Here is a 12,772-nt window from a genome sequence, read left to right as displayed (position 1 = left end):
AAGCAGAGACGACAGACAGATAGGAATGACAGGGCCCCAGTTCTAGAGGAATTACAATTCTGAGATGACCAAATTAAATACGCAGAGATAAAGGAGCAAGATGAAGGCCAAGTTAAAAGAAACAAGGCAAGAATCTAATCATCAAAATCTGAGTACAAAGAAGCCAGACTCTTCTACTGGAGCCACTTTATATGAACCTTGTACAGCAATCCATTTAAGCCTGATCTGTGATTAGGTGAAAAAAGTGGGAGGCTTCTGTACTCACTTTGTCTCTAGGAGTTCTTCATGTTTGAGTTTTTTCACTCAATTCTCTTTTACTTCTAAGTTTGTTGTTACGATTTGTTTGCATTTATTTTGTTTTGTTTTGTTTTGTTTTGCCCTTAGTCTGATTCCAGACTTTAGCTCTTGCTCTCTATTGAACCTATTGGAATGCCGCTTCTGTAGTTATACAAAACTGCCTTGGCTTTGGTTCATGGCACTCTTCAGGATACCTGGAAAGACTGGATGTGCTCTCAGGCTTTTCACACTATAGCCACAGTGAAATTGTGCTCTGTTCTGGTTCCATTACAGTAAACCGATTCGTCCTACACTTTGGCCCCCATCTGACAGGGGAGGGGGAGTCCAATATAGAGTAATACCACAGTTGGCTTACTACTGAGGCACCAGAGCTACTGGCCTAGGGCTCGTTAAATCTCTTTGACCACCATCCTTGGTCGCTGTGATCAGGGTGGGAACGAGTCTGTACGTGGGGTCTAAATGACCCAGTCAGGCAGATCATTTCACTTAACCTCCTAGTATCTTTAAAGGTCAATATAAAATTTAAACAAACACCACTTAGAAGTAATAATTGTTGTTAAGTCACTCTTGCACATTTTGACAGCACTCTAAGCTTAATAGAACAAAAATATATGACAATTATCAGGTTATTAAGGCAGAGTTACAAAACCATTTCTCATAGAATGTCTAAGACAGACATAAGATGCATATGGGCTCTTGTCTGGGTATGTCCAGACACTTTCAGTGTGTTCCAGAACTGCTCTCTATTCTAACTTTATACTTTCTTAAACTTTCACTCTTGTCTGAGCATCTCATTCTGTCCACCATCTAGCTCTGCTGACCTTTCTTGTCCGGTTTCAGACTTCAAGCTTCCCGGTTACCATCCATTTCTGGGATCTTCACCAGACACGGCCTGTTTTGTACCTAGTTTTCTTGGATATCTAGCCTTAGCTTCTGTTTTTCAGTCCTGGGCTTTTGTCCTGGTCCTTGATATTGTCGGCATCCCATGTTCTTAGTTTTGACCCAGGATCAACCTGGCTTTGGTTGTTCAGTAAGTAAATTGCATGGTAGCCATGCTCTTAGGTCCTTTGGGCATTCATACTGATGACCTTGCCTCCCATTCCAGGGACTCCCACCTCACTCATTCTTCCTGTAACTGTACCCTATGTTTCCAACTTTTCTAGATTCCTCCCCTCCAACAAATACTATCTAGCTTTATGTCCCAATTTCTTACCTATACATTTAAAATAGACTAGTTTAGGGCTTCCCTGGTGGCGCAGTGGTTGAGAGTCCGCCTGCCGATGCAGGGGACGCAGGTTCGTGCCCCGGTCCGGGAAGATCCCATGTGCCGTGGAGCGGCTGGGCCCGTGAGCCGTGGCCGCTGAGCCTGCGCGTCCGGAGCCTGTGCTCCGCAACGGGAGAGGCCACAGCAGTGAGAGGCCCGTGTACCGCAAAAACACACAAAAAAACTAGTTTATGTTAACAGTTAGTTATCTAACCATTCCTTTCTTCCATGTAAATCTATATGCACTTTATTTTTTAAATTTTATTTATTTATTTATACAGCAGGTTCTTATTAGTTATCTGTTTTATACATACTAGTGTATATATGTCAATCCCAATCTCCCAATTGATCCCACTCCCTGCCCTCGGTTTCCCGCCTTGGTGTCCATACGTTTGCTTTCTACATCTGTGTCTCTATTTCTGCCTTGCAAACCGGTTCATCTGTACCATTTCTCTAGAATCCACATATATGCGTTAATATATGATATTTGTTTTTCTCTTTCTGACTTACTTCACTCTGTATGACAGCCTCTAGGTCCATCCATGTCTCTACAAATGACACAATTTCCTTCCTTTTTATGGCTAATATTTCACTGTATATATGTACCATGTCTTCTTTATCCATCCGTCTGTCGATGGGCATTTAGGTTGCTTCCATGACCTGGCTATTGTAAATAGTGTTGCAATGAACAATGGGGTGCATGTGTCTTTTTGAATTATGGTCTTCTCTGGGTATATGCCCAGTAGTGGGATTGTCAACAGCTCTTTAAAATGTGGGCATAGTCCCTGAGGAGGGAGGAAGTTAATTTTTCTTTAGTACCTATTTTCACTAACTGAAAGAAATCCAAAGAGGATTTTCAGTTTTACAAAAAAAAAAAAAAAAAAAAAGGCAAAAAGCAAAAATAGCGTTCAGCGTTTATTTTGCAGCCAGCAACGCATCTGAACAGGCAGAGTGACACTGCCAAGCTCCTTCCCCTGGAACTACACTTAACATCTCAACATCAAGCTGCCATTGCTTTGAACTGTGTCTGTGGGCATCTGTACTTTATCTCTATTTATTTTTTGCATCCATCAGGAAGATATGTCCTAAGGTAACTGTTTCTTTGCTTTATGCCATTTTGGCTTACAAAAGATTTCATAGGAATGTTCTACTTTTGGAAAGCGGGGGAAACCCCTACTCATTAAACAAAACCTCCCCTTCCCCCCCCCCCCCACCCCCGTCCCGTCCCAGGCAGCCACCATTAGCCTTGTATCTACTTTTGAATGGGGTCAGCTTCTGCTTATAACAGGCTCAATATGCATATTAAAGGAAGGCCACACTCTGTTTTTCTTTTTAACCCAAAATTATGAATGGGCGTTAAGGTAGAGTTGGTGGACCTATTCTATTCCAACAAGCAGGAACGACCTAATTAACCCTGTCCGTTGCGCTTAGTTTTGAAATGTGATGAACTCTAGAGGCAAAAAAGAGTGCTGTGGAAATCCATTTTTTCTTTCTTTTGTTTAAAAGAGTCTCTTGGATCTGGAATGTGCTATGATCTTTCTCTACATTGGAAGAATCCAGCTAATTATCAACCTTAGGTCTTTCTTCCACTCTTTGTGTAGTTGACATTTTCAGAATATAAATGCAACAAGAGAGGTTTCAAGGTGCCGAACATGTTTCAGCAATATAAAACAATACCATTAAATGCATTCAGTGATAGGTTTGAACTTTGTGGACTTGCAGTAGTAAATTGTCCCATGTATGAGTACTCTCTATATTAATATCCTCCTGGCCCACACGTTCTCCAGGAAGCTCATTTTGACTCAATTTTCCGAAACAAAGTCACAAATGCTCTCCAATGCCTATTGTCTCTTCACCCTGGAGTATTCAGAAACTTGGGGACTGCCTCCCATGACCTACACTTTGGGACATGGATGACATCAGGGCAAGGGTCATTCAACAGAATGTGACTCTGGAAAGTGAAGAATTAGATATTCAAAGTCAACATAGAGAATAAGTCCAAGGAGTTAGGCAAGGTGCGTGGGCTTCCGCAGTTCTTAAAGGAGAAGATGGGGAAGGGTCCCAAATCCAGAAAGACAAGGAATTTGAAGAGCAGTGACCATGGGTACCTTATGACCTTCTTGTACCTCATTTTTATTATCTGTAAAATAAAGGGATTAGATTAGTCAATGTTATGAGTTGAACTATTTGCCTCAAAAAGGTATGTTGAAATCCTACCTACCAGTACCTCAGAATGTGATCTTATATGGAAAATAGGTCATTGCAGATGTAATTATGAGAGAAGTCATACTGGAGTAGGGTGGACCCTTAATTCAACATGACTGGTGTCTTTATAATAGGAGACTAGAGACACACAGATTTGAGTTATGAAGCTACAAGTCAGGGGATGCCTGGGGCTACCAGAACCTGGAAAAGACAAGGAAGAATCTTTCCTAGCAGCTTTGGAGTGTGAGAATAAGTTTCTGTTGTTTCTAGCCATCCCAGTTTGTGTTACTTTTTCACAGCAGCCCTAAGAAACAAATATGACCAGCATCTAAGTTTTCTTTTCCCATTAACACTTTTTGATTGTGATTTAGAAAAGCATTTCTAATGGATATTGTAGTTTAATAGTGCTAGGCACATTTACTATCCAGTGAAATGCAGATGGCTATTCTAGGTAGCCGAGTGAAATTTATGCTGATCATAACGTTTCAAAGCTCATTTTGGAGAAAGCCACATCTTGTCTAAAATGTGACACTTTATTGATGTCCATGTGGAGAAAGTAATAGTTCCAGACTGAGCGATTATTCTAGAAGATAACAGACCTGTTCCAGAGCCACACAATTAATGCCTTTTCAAAATGCCTTAATGCAGGGGAAGAAATGAAAGTAAACGTCTTTATGATGTCTCAGGTTGAAGTAAAATAGGAAGCAAGAGTGGGAGGAGCTTAAGTCCTCAGTCATGACAAGGAAATTGGAGGAGTTAAGAGAACAGACTCCTTTTTACTTGAGTCACTACATAATCCCTCAACAGACCAAATTCAGGGCCCAGTGTGAGAAGGTATAGTAGGAACATGTGCAGATATAAACGGAAAAAAAGATAAGTCATCTTCCTTTACCCTGATTCATAATAGTAGTTGATGATGATAATTGTTGTGAGAAGCAGTCTGCCCTAGCCCCTGAGTTTTCCTTCATGCTCTTTCTGGGTATGCCAGTCATGCAAGGCCCTGACCGCCCTTTACCTGGGCCATTTCTCAGAGCTGTGTTTTCACACACAACCTTGCAAGATGAGGTGATTTCTCTTCCTGGACAAAGAGCAGGCTTGCTTACTGCTTTACTATAAAAGCTATGAATCCCCCAAGCTCAGCGTTCCTCGACAATGATTCAGACCCACTGTGTGCTCGCTGTGCTGTGAGTAAAAATCCTTTATCCCTGAACAACTAGTCTCCTGTCTTCTGCCAGCAATCCATGAACCTGCAGCAAGTTAATTTGCTGGCCTGCAAGTAGGGTGAAATCCCATACTTAACAATAATAAGATAAGCTGTCTTCATCTACTGTGGTTAATAATAGTAATAGACAATAATAATTTTAAAAGAGAATAACAATATTGAGGGCTTACTATGTGCCAGGTGCTGCTTTATGCACTTTACATAAATTATCTCCTGTCATACCCACAACAATCTTACTAAGAAGTCAAATGACTTGTCCAAGGTCACATATTCTCAAGGTGACCTGACCATTATCATTACTGTTCCTTCTTCCTTGCTAACATCTTTCTTTCTTCCTCATTTCTATCTTCTTATTGTAATTCATTTTTCTCACGATCAAGGAGACTATCATACAAAAATAATGTAAAACTTACTCCTCCAAAAAGCTCTTTTGTGTCTCATGTTTCTTCTCGTTATAGTAGAAGACTCTAGAGCCAGTCTTCACTCAGTAGCTGGTTGACGTTGGGGCAAGTTATTTAATTTCTCTGTGTGTCAATTTCCTCATTTGTAAAATGGGGGATAGTAACAGTACCTACCTCACTGGGTTGCTGTGAGTCTCAGATGGGTTAATATATGTAAAGGGTTTACAATAATGCCAAGCATATACTAATAGTTCCATTCAAGTTAGCTCTTCTTCTCATCTTTCTTCTTTTCTGAAGGCAGAATATTCCTGAATTGTCTTTTCTACCATATAAGTTCCTGATTGATGTAGTCATCTTCAATACCATCATCATCTTCAATTGAGTGCATATCATTTGCAAGGTAGGTACTATGTTTCCATCAGAATACTATTGCATTTCAATTAAGGAATCTATCCTATCAGGAATCTAACACTGCTAGATGCAACAGGGAATGCAAAGCAAGTTGAGGGCATTGTCTCCTCACCCTGGCGTATTCAGAAACATGGGGGCTGCCTCCCATGGCCTACATGCTGGGACATGGATGACATCAGGGCAAGGGTCATTCAACAGAATGTGACTCTGGAAGGTGAAGAATCAGATATTCAAAGTCAACACAGAGAATAAGTCCAAGGAGTCCTAAAGAACCTTACAATCTACCCAACCAGTGAAATTAACACACGTGAGATCATTAGAGGGGAATAAATAATGATTGGTATGATATTGCTCACATAAACTCATGTAAATAAAATACGAATTGAGAGAAGGGTGACAACAGGGTGGCTAAAGCAGGCGAGAATCATTACTTCCTAGTTTTACAATTCTTTCCTGTATATAGATTCATTCTATCTTTGTGGCAAGCCCTTCAGGTAGACAGAGAAGGCATTCTTATTCTAGCCCATAGGTGGGTCCTGATGCACAGTGGTAAGTAATTTGCCCTGGGTCTAGAGCCAGCGAGTGGAAGCACGTACCACTCCAGGTCCAGGAGAGCCTCTGCCTACAAGGAGCTTACACCTGTTCATCATGACTCTCCTAAAGGTATAAAATGAATGTGTTAAAGATTTTATTCATCTTGTTATTAATGAAAGAAGTGGTAAGATGCTACAACCAGTTCAAAGGAGTAGTTGAAGATGCACACCTTTATATGGAGTAAAGAAATGTTGAAATGAATTTAAAAATAGATGGGACACTGGCTTTTTCCATGGGGGGCAGGGAGGAGGAGGAAACTCAATTGAACCTCCACCAGACAGAACTTATTTGTATGTCTGTGGGCAAGAATTATTTTTCATTGCTACCAGTTATCTCCAACTTCCAGAGTTTTAAAATAGCTCAGGGAAAATCAAAGCCTGGAATCAGATAGCCCGGAAGAATCTGCTCTAAACAATGCATAGTTTCCAATGGAGACAGCCAGTCATCTTTTTTGCTTATTATAAATTTCCCTATTCATCTGACTTATAGACACAAACAGAATGCAAATGAAGTAGTAGCAAATGGTACCAGGCCACAGGGCTGGAAATGGGGGTTACGGATACCTGCAACCATACCTTGGGCTCCCAAGCTGGTCTGGAGCTTCTTAGGACCAGGAACCTAATCAAGGGTGAGGGAAGTTGTTTTGTATTAAAAAGAGTCATTCAGAGGGATCTGCCCTAAGCCAAGCCAGTTTTGAGTTCAAGGCAGGCTTGAAGATGAGGTTTCCAAGTTGCTAAGTGGTAGATGGTGGTGGATGCATTCCAGGCTGGCCAATTTTATAGTACCCAGGTCCAGAGATTCAGATGACTATTTAATTAAGTTTATATCTAGCACAGCTGCTTTTTTAAAAAAGAAATTAGTAATTAATTTTATGATCTCAACATGGATGCACTCTCCTTACTGCCAGAAACTAGGGGTTCCAGATGAGCAAGGAAGAGGTTTTTATTGATGTCCTAATGAGGGGGTTGCACAGACATGCACTTACGAAAGTTGCATTCATATCCATATATGTGAATATATAGCTCATCCATTAAAATGTAATTATGTACTTATGCAAGGTGACACAAATACTAATACATAGACTTGGCCTTCCATGTATGCAGCCACCTACATGGTGTGATCTGAAGGGTGATTACCAGCCTCCCTGATCCCTGATGTCCCCCTAGCAACATTAATTTATGACATTCCCACTATTAATGTTACTTCTTTGGAGAAAGAGTTAGTTCCAGAAGGCCCGTGTTAAAATGCAGCAGGATCTTTTAAAGAGGAGTAAGAAAAGAGTGGGATGAAAAGGTCTAGAATGCAGGCAGAGAGGGCAGGCCTGAGAAGGAAGCCATGGGGGCGGCTCTGGAAAGTGCCATGAGAGGTGCCATGAGAGCTCTAGATACCAAGAAGGAGGATCAGTGACAAGGAGGGCAGGAAAAGAAGAGTGGAAGCGTTAGAAAATAAAATTGACCATATCACAGAGTTGTGATGGCTCTGTAACAGTATCCAACAATACAAATACTGTACATTAAGAATTACTCTGTAGGAGAATTTAATTTCCAAAAGTCAAGTCACATATTTTATGAGAGGCATCTAATTTTCCTAATGTTAGTATGTTGTTGAAAAGTACTTGGCTGAGAACTGATACTCTGGGACAAAAGTTGCAAATCAGGTATTACCAGAAAACAAGAGTAGAAGTGGGAAAACTGGTTTATCAGCCAAGGTTAAGGACTTAAATGCAAATAGCCAGGAGAGACATCTTTACCTCCATCTGCATCCTCGTCATCCTTGGGATCAAAGCAGTCATTAAATACCTATTGGTACACGGAGCTGTAGCAAATAAGTAAGCATATACATGGTCCCCTGCCCTCATGGGATTTCTAATGCTGTAGACAATTCCATGGCAGAAGTACAGTAAACAAATTCAGAACTTGAAAATTTAATACCTGACATTAATGTAATAAATTACATGTTTTCACTGAGTGCACATAAAAGGGTAAGTGCATCTACCAGAGCACTGAGCAAAGGAGCTTGAATAAGGAATTACTGCCACTTTCTCAAGACTTGTCTGGTGGAGATAGACTTTTAAGAGCTGTTTAAATGATGGGAAAAATGAAGCTCATAGAATGAGATTGGGTATATTTTCGTAGAATATTCAGAGACGGGCATCAAATGAATGGGTAAATGACATCTGTTAGGGAACTCTGTTCCTTTACCCTCACATTTTCTTGAGGGAACATAGATTAGAGGGACCCCCATGGTCTCTATCCTTGACCCTCCTTTATGCTTCACCCTACCAAGTGAAGAAAGACTTACCTGGGTAATGAGTTTCTGAGAAGAGATTGAGAATGCTCTGCTCTGCCATTTCCAGGTCTTCTGTGTAAGGGTTTTATTGTGGTTTTGTCTTAGCTTATGGGAGAAAGCCTGAGCTTGTCTCCCTGAATCAGTGACTAAGTGGACGAGGATCCCTAATTCAGGGGTGGAGGGAGGTGTTAGAAAAACAGCTGAGGTCTCACATCTCAGCTGTTTCTTCCAGCCCAGTTTTCTAACTGATATTTTCAGCTCCTATCTGACTCTGGTGTTTGTCTCAGTTGCTTTCAAATTAGGAAGAGGAAAAGGGGTGTTCTCTATCGTTCTCCTAAAACCCAACAGAACAATGGGTAAATTTATCAGGAAGAAGTAGAGAGGGATGATAAAAACAGAAAGAAAACTCTCACAAACCTCATGAAGAAGCTCAAACTTCACCACCTTCCGTTTTCCTTACTATAATAGTCTTCACGAAGATATGCTATCTAGTTCAGTGCTTCTCAAACCATCTATAGTGAAAAGCCAGTGTTTCTTTCTTCCTTTTTTAAAAATTCCAATCCATCATGGAATGATGCTTTTAATTTTTTTCACATTTTTTATTGGAGTATAATTGCTGAATGATGCATTTAAAAAATAAAATGAGTCCATCAACAAACAGATGAACGGATAAAGAAGAAGTGATATATATACACAATGGAATACTACTCAGCCATAAAAAAGAATGAAAGTTTGGCATTTGCAACAACACGGATGGACTTGGAGGGCATTATGCCAAGTGAAATACATCAGACAGAGAAAGACAAATACTGTATGATATTGCTTCTATGTGGAACCTAAAAAATACAACAATCTAGTGAACATAACAAAACAGAAGCAGACTCACAGATATAGAGAATATAGTGGTTACCAGTGGGGAAGAGGGAAGGGGAAGTATAGGGGTAGGGAATTAAGAGGTACAAATACTATGTATAAAATAAATAAGCTACAAGGATATATTGTTCAGCATAGGAAATATAGCCAACATTGTATAATAACTATAAAAGAAGTATAACCTTTAAAAATTGTGAATCAGTACATTGTACACATGAAACATATAATATTGTACATCAACTATATCTCAATAAAAATTACAATGAGAATGAATTACTATAAAATGATAGTAAATAAAAACCAAAGACACATAAAATGCAAGCCCCCAATTTTTATTATTGGATTGGCCAAAAAGTTCGTTCAGGAAAAACGAATGAACCCAATAATTAGGTCCAACAGATATAATCAATACTGCTGCTTTGCTATAAATGTTTATAAAAGCTAACTCTTAATATCTGACTTATCTCATCACAGGCCAGTAACAAGCAGTCCGTGAACCACCACTGGTCTGCAGCCCACACTTTTTAGCGGTATTGATCTGGTCCACTCGGTTCACAGAACCCTCATCATCCTCCTGTAATGATGCAGAGTGGCATATAGTGGTTAAGAGCACGGGATCTGGCAACAGACTTCCAATTCCCCATGAATGAGTGGTGGAGTTAATACCTCCCTTAAAGGGTAGGTGTGAGGAGTAAACGGGAATTTGTGTAAAGCAGTTGACTGTGTCAAGCCTCTTGTAAGTGTTCAATAAATGTTATTTGTATTCTGGACCAATATCCATGCTGGGTGGTAGGTTTCTGCTTAATGTTTTGGAAGAGGCCTAAATGGGTGTAAATAAATATCTCCACAATTTGTTCTTTGAATGAGTCAGATTGCATTATCAATTATTATCTTATAATAATTGGGGTAATTGGGTCTTTGTGGGTTTTTTTGTTTTTTTTTTTTTGCCCAGAGGATGTGAATCAAGGGACTTGAAGACTAGGTCTCAAATCTGCATTGGTTCATCCTCGAGATGCAAACGTGACTCTCTTGGGTAAGCTCTAGAGAAGTAGTCTAGTCAAAATCATAGTCATCAATAGCTGTAAACAGTCATAGTCAGAGGTCTACCCTGGCCTCAGAAGATCACTGTGTCTGTTTCTAGCAATATTTGCAATGTTTGTTAGTGCTGCCTAATATTTTCTCCTAAAATATTGGTTCTACTTCCCATGAGACAAGCAGACCTGGAAGGCGTGCATGGAACTAGAACAACTCGGGAGTCGGGGAGGGGTGCGTTGAGGGTGCCCTGGAGCTTATAATGTACCCGACTGAGTTGGGTCAGGAAGCAAAGTGTGCCAAATGGCCTTGTAACAGTGTCACACAGAGATCTCTACTTGTCAGAGAAGCGGCTAACTGTTCCAAGCCCCGCCCCTTCCTTGGAACTTCCTATTCTGCAATTTTCCGGTGCCAGCTAAATCTACCTCATTATAAAAAAGTAATAAAGTATAAAAAAAAGTAATAAAGCTACACCTGAGTGGCATAGAACATTAACTGGTTGTTTCCCCATATCAAACAAACATGCTTTTCAGAAAGGCAGAGCTAATGAAAGTCTGATTTGCTTTCACTGTTCCGGTCTGTTCAGTCTGTAGGGCCAAAGCTGAGGTGATCTGGGTCATGGGGACTCACCAGGCCGCCGAGGATCCTGCTCTGTGGAGAACCGAACCGACTTTTTTTTTCCAGTTTGGTCTGGTAAAGTTACAAGTTTCATGTTCCAAATTTACTTCAAGGCACTGCAGAGTTGAGTCCTGTGTGGTTATAAAGGGAATACTACCTACTAAGACAGGTGAACCAAAATTCTCAGGGATTAAATTTGCTTTTTAACAGAGGGAATAAGCTCAATGATATTTGAGGGCCGGTGTGCGTGTGGTGTGATGATATTGTAAAGTCAGGCCTTCAACAGGCATGTTATGTTCATCTCTGAACTTAACGCTTCTGAAACCCCATGCATTCTCACCAATGGCAGGAAAGAGGGCCTAAGGGTTACCAGAAGAGAAGGAGATTTATTACATTGTTATATTATTGATAAAAAGAAAGCTGAGTGATGAGTAAGACATTTCCCCCTAGAAACAAGGCCATCTGGCAGGACCTCGGCAGAATCGAAAACAATACAAAGAATATTAATGCTCAAATCCTCCTTCAAAATTAAAAGCCATTCTTGTTTCTCAGCTAATGAGTAAAAATGCTGCATATTTACCTGGAATATAAACTGCAAATGCCTGTCTCACTGTCCTTGAATTTTTCGAGAGATGAGTGGGGAGGATTGCTATTTTAACGATTGAAATAAAATTACTCTCCCATTGAAATGATCCACTTCCTGGTGGGAAGCCTCACCTGGGGAATCGAGCTCTCTGTAGCCACATATTCAAATTCAGTTAAGGAGACAATGAGAAATAATAGAAGAGTCATTTAAGAGGAAGTCAATCTTTTGACGAGACAGAACAAAAGACTGACCCCCAGGAGGCTTCATGTTTCCTTCTGCCATTTTCTGAAAAGGCATAGTATAAAGTAGTCACTAGTGAATGAGAACACCTTGGTTCTGATCCAATGGAGTCCTTGGATAGCCCAGGCCACAGTGAGAAAACACTGGGCTAAAATATCCTGGTAACCTAGAGCTAATAAGCACACTGTAGAAGCCACTAATGTTCCCATGGCAGTAGCCCCCACCTACACCCCAAATTCCATCTGCCATAGATGATTCACCTGACTGTGTTCCTCCCACCATTTGAGCTTTTTCTTTTTTGGTTCATTCATTTATGCTTCAGATTAAGTGGCATTTAGTTGTGTGGGAGTCCTCTTTGGTTAATATGTGACAATCTTCTGAAGACTTTCTAGCCTGTCTTCACTCAGGGCTGACTGAACCTTCTCAGGAAGGAAGACTCAATGGTTTTTTGTTCTGGACTTACTGAAGTCCCCTGAGATCCAATCCAGACCTCCAATCAGATTCTTAAATAGTCACTGCTCTCCTGGTGTCCTCATAATTCTTGAGCTGCCCTAAGTGCAGGATGAACCTTCTAGATACAATAACTGTCTTATAAAGGGTTTCTAAACCTTACTTGACTTCCAGAAGAAATTTAAGGACCTCTTAAGCCATTCTTGGACCCAAAGATTTGGGATGAATATACTTAGTGGTCTAAAGTATACTCATCTTTTGGGGCAGGAAGGCTAGCCACCTTGCTTCTG

This window comes from Phocoena sinus, chromosome X, assembly GCF_008692025.1.
Source record: "Phocoena sinus isolate mPhoSin1 chromosome X, mPhoSin1.pri, whole genome shotgun sequence".
In the NCBI taxonomy this organism is placed as follows: Eukaryota; Metazoa; Chordata; class Mammalia; order Artiodactyla; family Phocoenidae; genus Phocoena; species Phocoena sinus.
This window is presented reverse-complemented; position numbering follows the sequence as displayed.